The 15902-nt window shown below is 41.4% G+C and overlaps 1 protein-coding gene across 3 annotated transcripts in view; it reads left to right on the forward strand.

The window, feature by feature from the left end:
* Positions 1-15902, forward strand: part of ESRRG (estrogen related receptor gamma) — a 385005-nt gene that overhangs the window by 136157 nt on the left and 232946 nt on the right. Inside the window, exon 2 of one of the 3 annotated variants that reach the window (XM_040551124.1) lies at positions 14173-14231. The exons of 1 other annotated variant lie outside the window; for it this stretch is intronic. The gene's annotated coding sequence lies outside the window, so the exon portion shown is untranslated. Of the gene's footprint in view, positions 1-14172; positions 14232-14304; positions 14327-15902 lie in introns of those variants that run through there. One more of the 3 variants, XM_040551123.1, reaches the window with a different exon arrangement.

The following is a 15902-nucleotide window of genomic DNA, read 5'->3' on the forward strand; positions in this document are numbered from 1 at the left end:
TAGAAGTGGCCTCTCGTTATTACATGAGTAAAAATACAGACGATCTCTGCTAGACACAGAGACTAGGTCTCTGTGCTGACACATCAATACAAAGAACTATTATCACAGGAAAATTTCTCCTTCTAAACCTGGGCTTAAACTAATATGAATAGACACGCAAAGGCCCCAGTGGGTGACCTTTGTTCACACAAGAATATGTCTGCTTATGGTTTTCTTAGTTCATGTTAATTGATTGCCTGATGGGATTGATTAACTAATTGATTTACTGTGGTTTGTGGTTTAGCACAAGGTTTGGCCTAGGGTAGGCTTCAAAAGTTTTTGATGTGGAATAGCAATTTGGGAAATACCCTCCCTAGCAGTGATAGTCTTTTTGAACGCTACTCCAATGTCTTATGCTCGAGGAATCCCATTGCAGAAAGTATTAATACCTAGCACAAGTAATACTTTATGGGCTGGGTTAGAGTGAAGCAGTCTGAGGAGTGAATTTCCAGTGTATTTGTTAACCCATATTAATTTTGTATAAGTTCATATCAAATTCATTTTGGGAATGCCTGTATGTAAATTATCTATCTTCTCTCTTATCCTTTTGCAGGCAATGAGAGAGGGACTACTGACAGGGTCTGTGTTCAAAATTTTTGTTCCTCTCCTCTTGCTTTAGGAGTGTGGGGTCCTAATCATTATTCTCTCTCCCACTCGCCATGGTGCACGTATACTCAAGCAGCTTTTACTGCGGAGGTGCAGAGGAAAAATTAAAACCCTAATATGAGACAACTCTTTCAGCAAAGAGTACCCCTGATGCTTTGGATAACACACATTTGGACTAATCTCTGCTTCTTGGCAAAATATGCCATTATATGTGAGACACTGAAACCAAAATTTAGGTTACGTATGTCAGCTTGAAAGTGTGTTCTAAGTTTCTGGTGTACACAGTTAAAATGTCTTTCCTGTTCCTTAAGTAAACTCACTTCAAAGAAATCATGCTGTAGACCTACGGTGAGGGTGCAATAGACTTTCTCTTCACATTCTGGGCACTTCCTGGTACTTAAGAGACCTAGAAAAAAATAAATATATTTCCTATTAACCTGTTTTGAAAATAGTCTTCCCATATCAAAGCATGTTTAAAAAGGAGATTGCATTTGATAGCAGTAACTAAAATGTAGTAAGAAGCAGCCTTTTGATCTGTTGCAAATAAACTCTTTTGCAGATAAATATGTTACAAGTGTATTTTTGTTCATTTGCTATCAAATTTAATAACAACCAGTGGAATTGAGTTCAACCAAAATGGTTCCGTATCAGACTTTGAATACATACTTTTAAATATTAAAAGATAATGATTTGTATGGCATTGTTATATAATGCATTTCTTGTCTTCTCTTGTGTGCATGTGACGAATTCCAGTCGATAAGCCCAGGACTCTGGAGTCAGTTGTCTGGCTAGTTATTAAGATTAAGATAAGTACTGAGAATGGAAAGATACAGTGCATTGTACTGCCCTTATGGGACTGGGCCACCTCGGATTCCAAGTGTAAACAATGAATTAGTTCTCCCTGGCTTATTTCAAACCTGAGGTGTACACTGTAAATATTTGTGAAATATGATGGAAAGAGTGTGGAAAGATTTTTTTTTATTTTTTTAACCATTACATGTTATTACTAAAAAGCAAACCTTACCTCCCCCCATCATTATAACTCATCTGTAAAATCCAAGACCAATTTCTGTTAGTTAATTAAGAAAAATAACTTTTTTTTTCCTCCTTATCTAAGCTGTGTTAAAAATAAAAGAGAAAGAGAGACACATTTGGAGATACTTCATGCTGAATGTGCTGCAACAATAACAACACAGTTAAGGCTCGCACAGCAAAGCTCAGTCCAGGGGATGGGGGGGGGAGGGGTGGTGGTGACACAGGACAATGAGGGCTGGAAGACCTGAAGTACAGAATACTAAGTCAATGAAGTCTCCATATGACTTCAATACGTTCTGGATCGGGTCCAAAAGGAAAGTTAGTGAGCTGTGTTCTGTCTCTGCGGTAGAATCCTAAGGGCATCACGCTGTCTTTTCCAAAGGGCAATAGGGAAAAAATTTAGACAAATATTTCCTCAAACTCAGTTGCTAATTCTAACTAACTATAATAAACATGAGATTTGCTATGAATTTTTACCCAGTTCTTTCAGGAGAGCAAAATTTAACTTTGTCTGTGAGATCACTGGAGGAGTGATAAAAAGCAGTAATTTAGAAAGTATATCAAAGCTACGTGCTGTGCAACATAGACCACTGGGTAGCAATTAATTTTTGTTAATGAATTTAAAACGAGATGTATAGAAATGGTTATGTGAAATGTATACACTGCTAAACAGCTAACTAGTCCTTGGGGCTTGTGTTTTCATTATCTGTATGTAAATCATTTCAACGAGCATGATCTAATGAATCAAAAACTACTCTGAAATTTGAATTGATATCTGCAAGATACTGTTGCTCTTTTTTTCTTAAATCCTTACACTGTGCGTCGTCATGTGGCCCTACAGTGAAGCTATGTCTGTCCTCTGATTAATCACCTCCTATGTGGAACTAGTTTGTAGGTTTTGTTGTGCTTCACAAAGATTATTTCTAAACTCTAGGAATTTTCCACATTAGTGGGGAAGGGAAATTAAAGAACACTAAAAAACATTCAAGAGAAACAAGGAGCACCGCTGAATGGTCCCCAGTGATCCCTCCCTAATCTACTGTTTTTTATGCAGTAGAAAATAAAAATAAACAAAACTACACAGTTAACTGTGAATGGCTACCTGACAAAAGCATGCAAACTGCTTTTCCCTGAGAGTCAGGAAGCTGTATTGCTGAATTAGAAGCTGTCTCTTTCCTTCATATGCCAGTTAAATCATTGTGCTTCCTTAGCTCCCTGAAGGTATACGCTGTGATTTCCTCTTAACCAGCAATGAAGATAAATAGCTCCTGTATCTTTTCTGTTTACAGTTATCTTAAGCAAACCCAAAATTAAAGCACAATCACTGTGGAATCGCAGTTTCTTATGGAATCCTGAATGTAGGATCAAAAGTTGGAATATCTCTAGAAGGAGATATATATGTATGGAATATAAAAAGTGTGTATAATACATTGTTTATGTACATTATAACATCAGTTATTAATAGACCTGGAGAAACTGAGTAATTAAAGCAGTATCTAAACATGATGTGCTGTAACCAGATAAATGAAATTTACAGAGTGCACTGGAATATCTGGAATACCACACTCCGTTTCCCTCCCCTTTTTTTTCACAGCCTGGTCTTTATATCGTGGCTGTGTTTGTTCCAGTTAGCTGCAAGTGAGAAACCACTGCTGAGGTTGCTGAAATGTCAGTGCCACATAGGCAGAGGGCAAAAGTGGATGGAATTCCCTGCTATAACACTAATTATCAAAACTCTTATGATACAAGAGGAAAGCGTGTGCAGCCTTTATGCTGTATGCTGCAGTCTAACAGAGGTGGTGGCTGGATAACTCTACAAACAACCCTATGCCCTAAGCTATTTTAAACGTAAGTGTAGTCTCTGGCATACACGTACAGTTTTATGCCTACAGTTTATATTCACAGAGTACGCTTGAAACCAGCTACATGTTTTAGCTGAACTCTGGATGGTCTGAAATACCCAGGTAGTTAGCATTCCTGCCAATTTGATATGATTGAGACCTTTACTTGAACTGACCTCAGAAGGAATAGAAGACTAATTGAGGCGGCCCTGGTTCTAGCTCTCTGGGAGGTGTAAAACACTGCAAATGGTATCTGGTGCATGCATAAAAAGGTTTACATAGTGCAAGAGGGCTATGGGAAGGAAAAGAAAGACTTCTCTTTCTCTGTCTCTCAACAGCCTTCCCCGCTACTCCCCGACAAAGCTTCAAGAAAAAGTAGCTTTATTCCTGTCTTAATGTCATTGTGTGGTAAAATAAGGAAAAAAAAAAAAAAGCACCCAAACAAAGTAGAAGGTAAAATTAGGACAGTACTTGGGTGCCTCAGGGCTGTAATTAAAGCTAACTAGATAAAAAGAGATATTCTGCCTCGGATTTATGTTCTGAGGAGAAAAAAAAAAAAAAAAGGCTGAAAGTGAAATACAGCAAAAGAAACCCGTAATTCCAATGTATTCAACTCACCCATCAGAAGAAATGGCATTAATTCAGGTACCCAATTACTGTAATGTGGTTCAGAGCACCTCAATAGGTGTTTCAATCTCAAGCCAGGACTAACATTTGTAATCCTTTAAATGCACTTAAGAAATTGATGTTACAGCCCCACAATCTGTTAGGGGCCTTGCTTCCTGGCTGATTGCAAAGTATCCCACCATTAATTGGATCATCAGGATGTGATCCGCGTCCTGGTCCTCAGATTATGTAAGACTGACTTTGCTCTGACGCGCTGAACCAGAGGCTTCTTTTGCTGGATATTTTGACCCTTAATGTAGATAAGTGGTATTTTTCATCAATCTTAGCTTGCATTAAAAAAGGGAAATGTCAATTCAATGTGGGGCGTTTAACTTAATTCAACATCTTTTAATTTAATACCTTGGAAAAGTTAGTCCGTCTCCGACCTGCTGGAGACTTGTGCTGATGGAATGGTTTGTGGAGGAGGGCTGGAGGCACCTCGTTCCCACTCCTTGATACAGTTGGGTCCCAAAAGTCTCTTCGTGCTTCGTCCCTGTGTGAAAGGGAAAGATAGAAACAAACAAACTGCCCCTCGATGCTGGTTTGCAACATCAGTAATGAGTTTCCTCAGCTCCTTTGGACTGTTCCCTAATGACCGCTCTTTGCACCTGAGGGAAAACAGACACAAAATTAATTCTGTGTGTACTGCACCGTTCATCTTGGGCTTCAGGTTTCCTTGATATTTTGTGGATCAGGACGGTTTGATTAATTCGCTCAGTATTCTTAATGGTGCTAGAATAACAGCTGGCATAGAAATCCTCTGCATGGTCTAGACCTAAAATCCTGTTGAAAACAAGGGAGATGTCTCCTGATAGAAGGCGGCTTTATTTCAAAAAATTATCACTGGAAAGTATGGGACGTGTAGCAAAATTTTTTTTTCTTAAATTATTTTTTTCCTTGTACTGCATCATAAAACCCTCTCGATGTTTCTCTTCCTGGTATGGAGTGTGTTTGTCCCAGTGGTACAGACAGGGCTTCAAAGGTGACTGCAGCAAAGTTCTTTGACAAAAAAACAGTTTTTTTCTTGGCATTGCAATGAGCATCCAATTCATTTGACTATTAGCATGGTTTGGGGAAAACATTTGTGGCAGTTACTGGTACAGTATTGGTCTCCTGGTTGTTAGGAGGGAAGGTGGTGAAGTGAAGAGAGTTAACGTTCAGATTCGTGGCCATGGCTTGTCAGTCCTTGATGTCTTTCCTGCAACTGATGCTTAATAATCCCAGGTATAGCAATATATATGCATATAGTATGCTACAAATTCACTATCAGAGCCTGTCTTTTTCTGTGTTTCAGAGGAAAAGCAAGCTCTTTTCCACTGTGTCACACAGTGTCAGAAACAGAAATCGTTTTGCAGCTGTGATTGTCTGACTTAAGCCTCTTTTTTCTTTTTTTCCCCCTGCCAAGTTCTCATTTCTGTTTTTCCAACTTTCTCCTCTCCCCGGCTCTTCATTCAGAAAAGTCATTCAAAAATAGTGCCACACTGTGGGCTGGAAAAGCTGCCAAGGCCCAGTAACGGTGAGGGAGCAGTAGAACTTCTTGTTTCACTGTCATCTTCTAGAGCTGTGGAGATCTTGAAGACCTTTAGAGGTCTGTTGAACATTACGGGTTGAGAAAAGCAAGCTTCTGAGGCAGCACTTTCTGTTTTATGAGAAACATGTACAATCCAAAGGAGAATTGGAGTGAAGAGGATGGTTCTTGAGTTTCTCCCACTCTTCTGCTGGGCAAGGACCAATTAAGAGTGTGACATGTAGGATAAAAAGGAGACAAATTTGGGGCAAGGAGTTTAAACAGGTCTGGGACAGTCTGATTAGACATCTCATCCATACAGTTTTTGCAGTCACTGACGATGTGAATCTTTATAGAGTGTCAGAGAATCTAACTCCATCTTTGCTCAGTGCTAACTAGATTTTGTAGATTAGCAGAATACCTAGGTTCATCTTCTCTGTGGATTTACAGGGAGAATAACTGCATATGCACAAAAGGCTTTTGGTTGGAGGTACTTTGGTGATTTTGAGTCCAGGTAGTAAGAGAATTGGTCTGGCATTTTGAGTGGCTGACTGTTTAACAACTAACTGCACACTGTTCAGGAGCAGGCTTTCTGTTGTTGGTTTGGGTCCACGTGAGGTAGCTGTTCCTCATGTGAGGTATGTCGCTCATACGTAAGTACCTGACCTTGCTGTTTTTTTCCTCCTGCTTTCTTCTTGATATGAATTGAATAGGCAGGTAGATATATACAGTTCCGGTCAGCCAAATTGGCACTAGAGGTGATATGGTGCTATGCTAGGACAGGATAACCTTAAGTTTAGGCTCCTGGCTGGAGCAGAAGAAGCATATATTCAGTCCCTAGTAACTGCCTGGCTAGTCTCTTTAAATTGCAGTATGTATTGGTCATGGTGGTCTTCTCTCTTTGAACCTGTGCGGTTCCTGGGATAGGAGGATCTCATCTGCAACAGTAGATGCTGATGAAAAATAAATAAGAGCCCTGGCTAGAGATTCCTATAAACAGGTGACAAGCTTTCAAAAAAATAGTTCTTTTCTACCAGACCTTTTTCATGTTACAGTATTTGAATCTCTCCTTGAAAGTATTTGAATGAGATATGGACTGTTCTCCTTGAAACTGCATCCACAGATGAAGAATGTGATGAAGAGTTCATGTTTCAGTGCTATACTTGGCGAACTAATATGCAATGTAGTATACCCCAAAATGTGTACCTACATACCATTCATGAGGGAATTATACCTATCTAAGCTTAAATATTTTAGAAAACGATGTTGAAGGAAGCTCACTTGGCCATATGCAGACCTGGTATAAATGGAATCACCTTTCCTGAAGGGAGTGAAGTTGTAGCTACGTTAGCCAGATCAAAATTTATCCAGATAAACACTAGCCTCATACTCAGTTCATTCAACAACAACACAAAGCTCTTTTATGAAAGGAGAAATATGAAGTACTGTAGGTAAGCCTCTAATTACTTTGGCCATAGAACAAACATAATGTTTCTTCCTGCTTGGAAGGGCCTAACCTTCTGTAGGGAGAGTAGGATCTGGGATATCTCCAGCACTGATAGTGTTCCTACAGCAGCTGCATTTTCCAGCACGCTTTATACTGGCACAAGATGCTTCTGAGTTGCTCTACTACATGGAGGGGAGAGGAAACCTGCAGGTTGTGGCTCTGCATTCCTGGGCAATTGATCTGTAACACAGACACTGTATCTTGGGGTGTTTTGCTGCATGGAGTTGCGCTGTAAGTGCGTCACTTCCCATCTGTTTAATTGGAGCCTTGGGTGACACTTCTCTGCTGCTTTATCCCCAGACAGAAAGCTGATCTACGTTTTTGCTTTAAGTACACTACAAGGTTGGAAAGTAAAGTTGAGTTTGCAGTGAAGCAGATATATTGGCTTCCCATGCTTTGAAGACAAATGGAGTCTCATCCATCGCTGCTATACCAGTATGCTGGTGCTGTTTCAGACTGCTTTGGGTTAGGATTTCAGTTTGCCCTTCCTTCCTAATGGGGTCCCTTGGTGGAGAATGCCATCCAAGTGCAGGATGGATGAGGTGCCCTAAGGACCTGTATCAGGCTTGCCTTTTAAGCAGTGCCTTGCTGAACTGTGAACTGGGGTTTTCTTGAAGTGCTGTGTGAGGATATGAATTCAACTTTGAGACTAAAAAGGGAACAAATACTACATACGACAGCATGTGTCAGCTTGAAAACACACGGCATTCAGTGGCAGTATTTATATGCATCTAAAATGATTTTCCTGTGGTGTCTCGAGTGTTTCTCAGGGGCCTCTTTCTTTGTTCTAACTCCCTGTGGAACGGGCAAAGAAAAATGGCTGGTGTGCTTGCTTCGGCCACCGTCAGAGATGAGCTTGCGGCTGAATTAATTCTGTTCTCTCTAATGACCGGCAGTTACCTCATTGCCAGGGAAATGGCCCCCTCCGCCTGCAGAGCCGTAGCAACTTGGTGTCATTACGCAGGACAACGCGTTTGTCTGATACAGGCTGCCCCGAACACTGAAGGCGATTCTGCTTGCCTGGATCTGGCAGAGGAGCAGATGAAACTTGCCTGTCCTGTGATCCCGTGATGTGCTGCATGTCAGAAGCATGTACGTCCTCTGCCTGGCTTTGTCCTTCGCAGTGTGAACCCAGTGCTTCCCTCACGCTGTGGGGGGTAAGGATTTAAGAGAAGTGAGCATGTTGAAACGAACCTGTGTGCTGTATCCGTTGTGATCAGATTCTCATGTGGTTTCTTGGTTCCCTGAGGAACCCCAGGTGGATATGTATAAATACCAAATTAGGCAGTTATTTTTTGCATGGTGTGTGTGTGTGTGTGTGTGTGTGTAAATTTCTTCAGGATTGGAATCCTGCTTGAATTCCTGAGCCCCTCTGTCACACAGAGCTGCACATCATGGAGACGCTTGTCAAGGCAGCACTGGCTGTAGACCCTCCTACGCAGTGGTGTAGAGAAGAGGCACTGTTTCCATTTCCCAAACCTACACTCACTATGAACTCTACCTATGCCATTTGTTGGATGCTATTACAAAAAGGTGGGATGAAAAGTGTCCTATAATGGAGCTATAGTCAGTCTATTCTGATATGTTGCAATAGCTCACGTGTATTAGGGTGTGAAGCCGAGCAAGTGTCTCTTAAATGGCTGATCTGGGTTTCAGCATTAAGCCCAGCTGCTCCTTCGCACACACTGTAAAATTACAGTATTTTACAGAGTAATGGCCTCACGTAAGGAAGCAATGTGAATCACAGGCGAACTGCTCCGGGATGGTGAGCACTCTCCCTGCCCTTGCCTTTCTCCTCCCAGTCTCTTATTCTCCTTTTTATTTTCCTTCCCTCAACTCTTTGCAACACAGGTAGACACGTTCCAGTGTGACTCTGAGGAGCCTGCTACATTCTCGTTAGTCTGGTTCTCTTATTTGATTTTACTGTCTTTTTCACCTTGTCTGCTTAAGAAGCCCATGCTGCTTCAAGTAGCTTTGAATGCACCAGTAAATGCATGTTGCAGAGTAAAAAGTGAAATAAAGAATGTCTTCACCCAAGATTTGGAAGTGGTAGGAAATGACCTTTTGCACTTCTTTTGCTTTTTAGATCTTTAAGCCCTAAGCCACCCTAAATCTACTGTCCCTATAAAAAGCTGCATTTTAAAAGTCTTTAGGAGGCTTGCTGACCTTGCAACCTACTTTGTAAGGAGTCTGCACCCACAGCTATTAAACAAAATTAATTTCAGCACTTTTAAATTGTTAATCTTGCAAAAGACAACTTGCTTGCTCTCCAGTGATCCCACAGGTCGTCATTCTGTGAGCTGCAAGCCATCACCAGGGTTCACGGCTCTGAACATCATCAGTCTGCTCGTGGCCTCCCAAATGCCTTGCAAAATTAATTCCTCTGCCCTCCACTTTTCCTCCCCTAGCAGCTCTCTGAGATTTGGGCGCTTGGTGAGCTCTCTGCAGGTAGCAGCCATTCACTGGTAGCTGCGCCACAGGTTATTCTCGTTTTAAGGTTACTCTGTCCTAAATCAGTGCTTCCGATCCTCAACTCACGGTAATGAACTTTGGGCAGCAGGACACTAATTCAGGTAGGAAATGACAGTTTTACTGTTCAGAGTGCTAGCTTTTCTATCGCAGGGGCAGCGTCTCTTGTAAGTTAAGGTTCTCCATCCCCATGGGGCAAATGTTTTACCAGCTACTAATTTATTTTGTATCCTTTTACGTGAATTTTTTTCTGCCTGGCAGTGTGGAACTTGGAAACGTTGCCTTTTTTCCTCCTTGTAGTGATATGTGTGGATGCACGGGGGGTGGGGGAAAAAGCGAGTGCTGTATCTGGTATTATCATGCCTGGTTGTCCCTGCTCCTTTCACCTCTTTTGTCTCTGCCACTCAAGCCAATTTCAGCCATCCGCCGACTCTCATTTGGGATAATAGCCTCTCTTTTTACTGTTGTCTTGTCATGTTTGATTCGGCAGCAAAAGGGTTTTAAATTAGCCAAAACGTTTGCATGCTGGGCTTACTCCGCTGCCACTACCAGTTGTGGATCCACTAAACCACTTGATGCTGAAATTGATGATTGCTCGGAAGGAATAAGAAATGGTTGGTGGCTACCGGGAAGATTCATTCATGCCGGGCCTCTTTTAAGCAACATAGGGGGAGGGAGAAAGAGATTTCCTTCATTTTCCTGCTGCCTGGCTGGTGGCTGTATTGTCCTTGTGCCAGGTTCCTGCTGAGTGATTATAGTCTTGCTAGGCTGCGTAGTTCCTGTGATTTTGAAATAAAAACAGAAGGGAAAGAAAAAGAAAAGGGGGAGGGAAGGAAGGCGGGGGGGATAAAGCTCCAAAGATTTGCAATTAAATTCAGTAACAGAATTGTCATATTTTAACTCACTGGCCACTTCTTTGTTTTCTGTTTGATGTATGCCCCCAGCCAGAAGTTCACCTGTTAGAAGTTTTACCCAGCAGGAGACTTTCTGTCTGTAGCAGGTTTGTCAGTCTGTCGGCTGTAAGCAGGTTTTAATATTCTCTGGGTGAGAAATGAGCCCATCATTAATAGGCTCTGAAATCACCAAGAAAACAGAAAACTTCTAGTAACAGCCCTCATACACCCCAAAATACCTTTTACTTGTTTATACTAGGGTTTAAAGATATGGAGGGCTAGAATTTATAAAGAAAAAGAAAAAAAAAAAACAGCTTGACAAACTGTCTATAGAAAAAGAAAATGATTGAAGCTGTAGAATTCAATGTGAATGACTAGGGATGTGCTTATATTTTAGAACTATATACAGTCACTTATGAAAAGTGAAAGATGAATTTTCTCATTGGAGTGGATTTGGTTTCTTTTAGAAGGGAGAGTATGTTTTGGCTTTCTTCAGGAATATTCTAGTATTACCTTCTGGGTTATGGCAATAATTGGTAATTCAGGTAGCCAGGTAGTCAGAAAAGGCTGCTAAGGTCCCATGTACAATGGCTCAGGGTTTCCAGACAAAGACAAATACTACCTAACAGAGAATAGTAGCAATTATAATTAAATAAATAAATGAATATCTTTGCCATTTATGTTAGTTCCCAGCCATTAAGAAGTGTGGCTTCACAATTTACAATTCATTATACAGTGTCACAAATAATACCCTAAATATATCACAGGCAGGAATACGACTGCACAGCATCTGAGCCAACAAAGATGTTCTCATTTGATCTAATATTGCTAACATTATTATTAGTAATATTCTGGCACTTTCTTTCCTGATTACTAAGCCACATGTTCTCTTGTGTAAGATGCCCTTCTCCTGCTTTAAAAAAAAAAAAAAAAAATCTTGTGAATTTGAAGCTGCTGGCATGTAACTTTATTTCTCTCTTGTATGTAATAAATCTTGAAGAAATCATGTGAATGACGAAAGCTCTAAAAATACAAATCTAAGTAAGAGGGCGAATCTCAGGGGCCTGGCAGTGGAGTGCTGTTGTGCAAGGCTGGCGTGGCAGGTTTCTGTTTGTGCCAGTTAACAGTAGTTTGTGAAGTCGAGCGGCCATGATGGGTTTAGTCCTGTTATCTGTCTCTGACCACTGCACTGCTCAGAATTGCTGATTTCTCTGCAAAATCGTGACAGATGTGTTGCAGGGAAATGTATTGGTCGAGTAGCTGGTGAGAGAGTTAATGCAGAGGATAATAAGTAGCTAAGGCTATGTCCTCCAGCAGACTTTGATGTGTTTTGATAATATATGGGATGGGTCAATCTGCCCTATTAGCAAATGTAGCCAGTTTATGCTCTACATACAAACTAGAGATTTGATAAAGCACTAAATTAGTTTTCACAAGATATTAGATGTTAGATACTTAATGGGATCATCATGCTTTTGCTACACTTGGTTAAAATGTGTTCTGTAGCAGAGGCATGAGGCAGCATGACATTTCACCAGGAGAGGAAGTGTGTCTTGTGACTGAATCACGAGCCGGGGAATTATGAAGTCCAGCATTGCTTGGCTCCTGGGTTGCCCTCTGGGTGATTTACCAGAGTTTTCTCTTCTCGCATCTGCAGAATAACATTGTGTCCTTCCCTTTTTGCTTTGCCTCACTGTGAAGTTGAAGCCATCAGTGTTTGTGATGTATTGTTTGTTTGTTGTTTATCCTTGGATGCAAAGTGTTGTAAGGTGCAAGTAATCATAATTCTGTGAAGTGCTTCTGCCCTAAGAGACTGATACCATACGGCTCAGGAGGTGCAGGGGAATTCCCTAAACCTAAGAGCAGATAAGTTACAGGTTCAGATGTATTCAAGCAAATTTGAGTAAGACACCTTAGCAAAGCATGAAAGAAGAGGTTGAGGGGTTTTGTGTAGTGCTTCCCAGCTGCATCCTGCATTCACTCTGTGCCACTGTTTATGAGGTAGTTCGGTGAAGCAAATTCAAAAATACATTGGTAAGATACGGCACGTGGGGACAATGTCCTTCCCTATACATGCTGGTGCCTATTTACCAGTGGGGAACTTAGGAAAAAGAAAGCGACCTTCCCGGGCCCCCATGCAGGTCAGTCTCCAAAGTGGGCCTTGTTTGAGTGCTCCCCTTACCTGGGCTTCAGTCCCCTCCGGCTGCTGGTAGTGGTTTTAGTAGCTTAGTTCTTCAGTATCAAAGAAAGGGATGTAAAATGACTTTTTTTTTTTAAGTTCTGTGTTTTTTGTCTTGTTAAATAAAAACCTGAGACTGCTGACAAGAGTGTATGCTCACAGCTAACTTCAGAAAGTACAGTCCATTCTGTATTTGGTGTTTGTCACAAGAAATGTTTTAAGTCTAACTTTTCTTATTGCTATTTTTTCCAAAGGTTTATAGATACTGTTCTTAATTACATTTGCAATGCATAACACTGTTTTCTCTAACATCTTACTACTTACGAAAGTAGCCCATCCCAAGTGAAAGAGACTTTTTGTGAAATGCAACAAGTATCACATATGAAATTATCCTGCTTGAAAGCACAGAGGCTGCATCCCGATATAGATCCCAGTGGAAAATGACTCAAAATTACCTGACAGCTTCTCCCCTATTTGCACCCCTCCCCAGTCTGTTTCATAGTTGGGCTGTGGTAGGAAATGTGTAGTGTATGGTGGCATTTTAGGCTACTGCTACTAATAATCCCTTTGGGTATTTCATTAGTGCATTATTTATAGGATCGCAAAAGGGCATCTGCTCTGCCTCGCAGTGCTGCCTGTGTCCCGAGGACTGAACAGATTTTCTGAAGCACGGGGTCGTGGCCATGTGCTCACCGGTCCTTGGGTCCCACTCCCCTGCTGAGCAATGCTTTGGGCTGAAAACCCACTTTTTAAGCCCAAAGAGGCAGGAGCAAGCATGGATATGGGATGCTTGCATAGACAAGAGGCTTGCCTGTAGACTTTGCCTTGTAACACCTCATAAGCCTGCACCTGACAAGCCACTCGCAGCCGGTGGGCTGTGTTTTTCCTAATAAATTCCTTTTGAACCCACTTGTTAGTCAGGCACTGTGCTCACTAACTACAGCAAGGGGCCTGTGTCTTGGGCATAAATTACTCTTGTGTGCCACTGTCTCTGAGCAGCCCCCCAGTTATGGATTACTTTGTTCTCGACTTGACAGGAACATAATTAGAGCTGTTGATGAAATCTACCAAATTGTCCCTCCGTGGCCTCAATGGTCAGGAAATTTGGCTGAGTCGTATTTGTCACCGACGTAAAGGCTCTAAACACTTCATATTAACTATGTTATTAATGTGCCCTCTAATCTGTCCGCGAATTGGTAACACTCGGAGTGAGCTTGTGCTCTAATAGCACCTTGTGATGAATACATTGTAATGCTGCTAAAAAGTTTCTGGAGGGTGGAAAAAGAAAATGTTAATAAAAAGTGAATATTTCTAGACTTTCTCTTTATGCACGTGTATTTTTGTTATGCATATTTTTGTTTGTTTGATTTCTGTTTTTTAACAGAGATTCATTTAGGCTTTACATTGACGGACCCTTTTTTGTTCTATAGGATTTGCTGACATTTTGGCTGTTTCATTGCCAGAGGAGGCTTTGTGTGTCCCAAAGGAAGTGAGTGATCTGGCCATAACAAATCCTGCCAAAATATTTTAACACCGTTACGATTTTCTAATGCAATGCGTAGTGAATGTGACTAGAAAAGGATGGTGAGTTGATGAAGGGGATTCGTGCCCTCTCCTGTGCACTTGTCTGGTGAAACATGCTGGCAGGAGCCGCTGGGGTGGTGGGAGAGTGCAGCCAGGAGTGTGTGGTTTGCCTCTCGAAGCATATCGCTTCAGAGGGATGAAACGTGGGCTGCAAGCCGACCTGTCAAATTTTGGTCCTGCTCTTGAACTTTCTGAGAGTCCAGGGTGGTTGGATGCGGGGTTTTAGTTGTTAATGTTAAATAAATGCATTTTGGCTGCTGTAACTGTGCAGTTGGTTAAAACAAGGAAACGTGCTAGGTACTTGCAGATGAGAAAGATCCTAGTGGCTGACTGTCCTAGAAGCTGACAAGCCACTATCCAGGGTAAAACAAACTCTCCCCTGCAAAACAAAGGGCAATGCCAAATTTCAGCATGGGTCTGATGATCATTGAGGTTGTTCTTAACTATTTGGGCAACTGTGCCTAAAGAAAGTGTTAAAGCACAAAAATGCTTAATTAGGAGTTTTCACATGTAGCGTCCAGGGGATGACAATTCTGGCAATGTAATATTTAGAGTTGAGCTGGAAGTATGGGAAAACAATAACTTAGATCCCCGAGCTATTCTCCAAAGAAGCAGGTAAATTAGCTTCTGCTTTTCTAATATCTTGGTGATTTGCTTGTATTAAATTTAGCGTCCATTCCCTCCCATCTCCCCCCCCCCCCAAAAAAAAAAAAAAAAAAAAAAAAAAAAAAAACAAAACACCCAACCTTGCAAAATATAACAGAGTTGAAAATGATGGCTGTTATTCTGTGGTCAGCATGTCTTGTCCCCAGCACACACCATACTGGACTATTTCTACCTGGCTTCTAGGGTAAACTCCCTTTTCTTTGGTCACTGTAAATTCGCATACATAAGAATAAGCAAAGCAGCTGACCACCCCTGCCAGCAAGTTTTGCTGAAGGGGAGAAAGCCAACAAGAAATAGAAAAGTAGAGCATGACTGCAGCTTTGGATGTTGCTCCACGTGAGCTGATCCTTGTGCTTTCACTGAATGGTCCTTACTTATTGACCATCGAGCTGCTTGCAAGACTGACCTGTGTTGTCAGGTGCTCAGACCGACACAAGTACGTTCCAGCCTCTCACTTTTTCCATTCTGATGTTTCCCTGTTGGCTTGTCTTTGAATTCAGAACAGAGTTGCAGGGTCCCATGCTCATCTCCAAAGCCCTTGATCAGTTTTTGCTTGGGCCGCTCCATGCAGCCCAGTTCCCAGGGGCAATGATGCTGCTGCCACCAAGCAGAAAGTGTTAACCTGGGGGTTAGGGCTTACTTAGACATTTCAGTCTATGATCTTAATGTTCGTAAATGAAATGGGAATCTAACTCTGTACCTTTCTCATGCAAATCAATCTATTTCTAGTAATGAGCAATTTAAGGTTTTTTTTTTTTTTTTTTAAATATGTAGTTGCCATCTCTGGAAATCAGGATCAGAATTCAGGATGCTCAAATTAGGTGTTAGTGCATGCAGATACTCTGATGACTCTATTATTAGAATAAAGTAGACCAGTACTTTCCCTGTATCTGTTTCTTTTCACTGCTTT

The sequence above is a fragment of the Cygnus olor genome, chromosome 3 (assembly GCF_009769625.2).
Source record: "Cygnus olor isolate bCygOlo1 chromosome 3, bCygOlo1.pri.v2, whole genome shotgun sequence".
In the NCBI taxonomy this organism is placed as follows: domain Eukaryota; kingdom Metazoa; phylum Chordata; class Aves; order Anseriformes; family Anatidae; genus Cygnus; species Cygnus olor.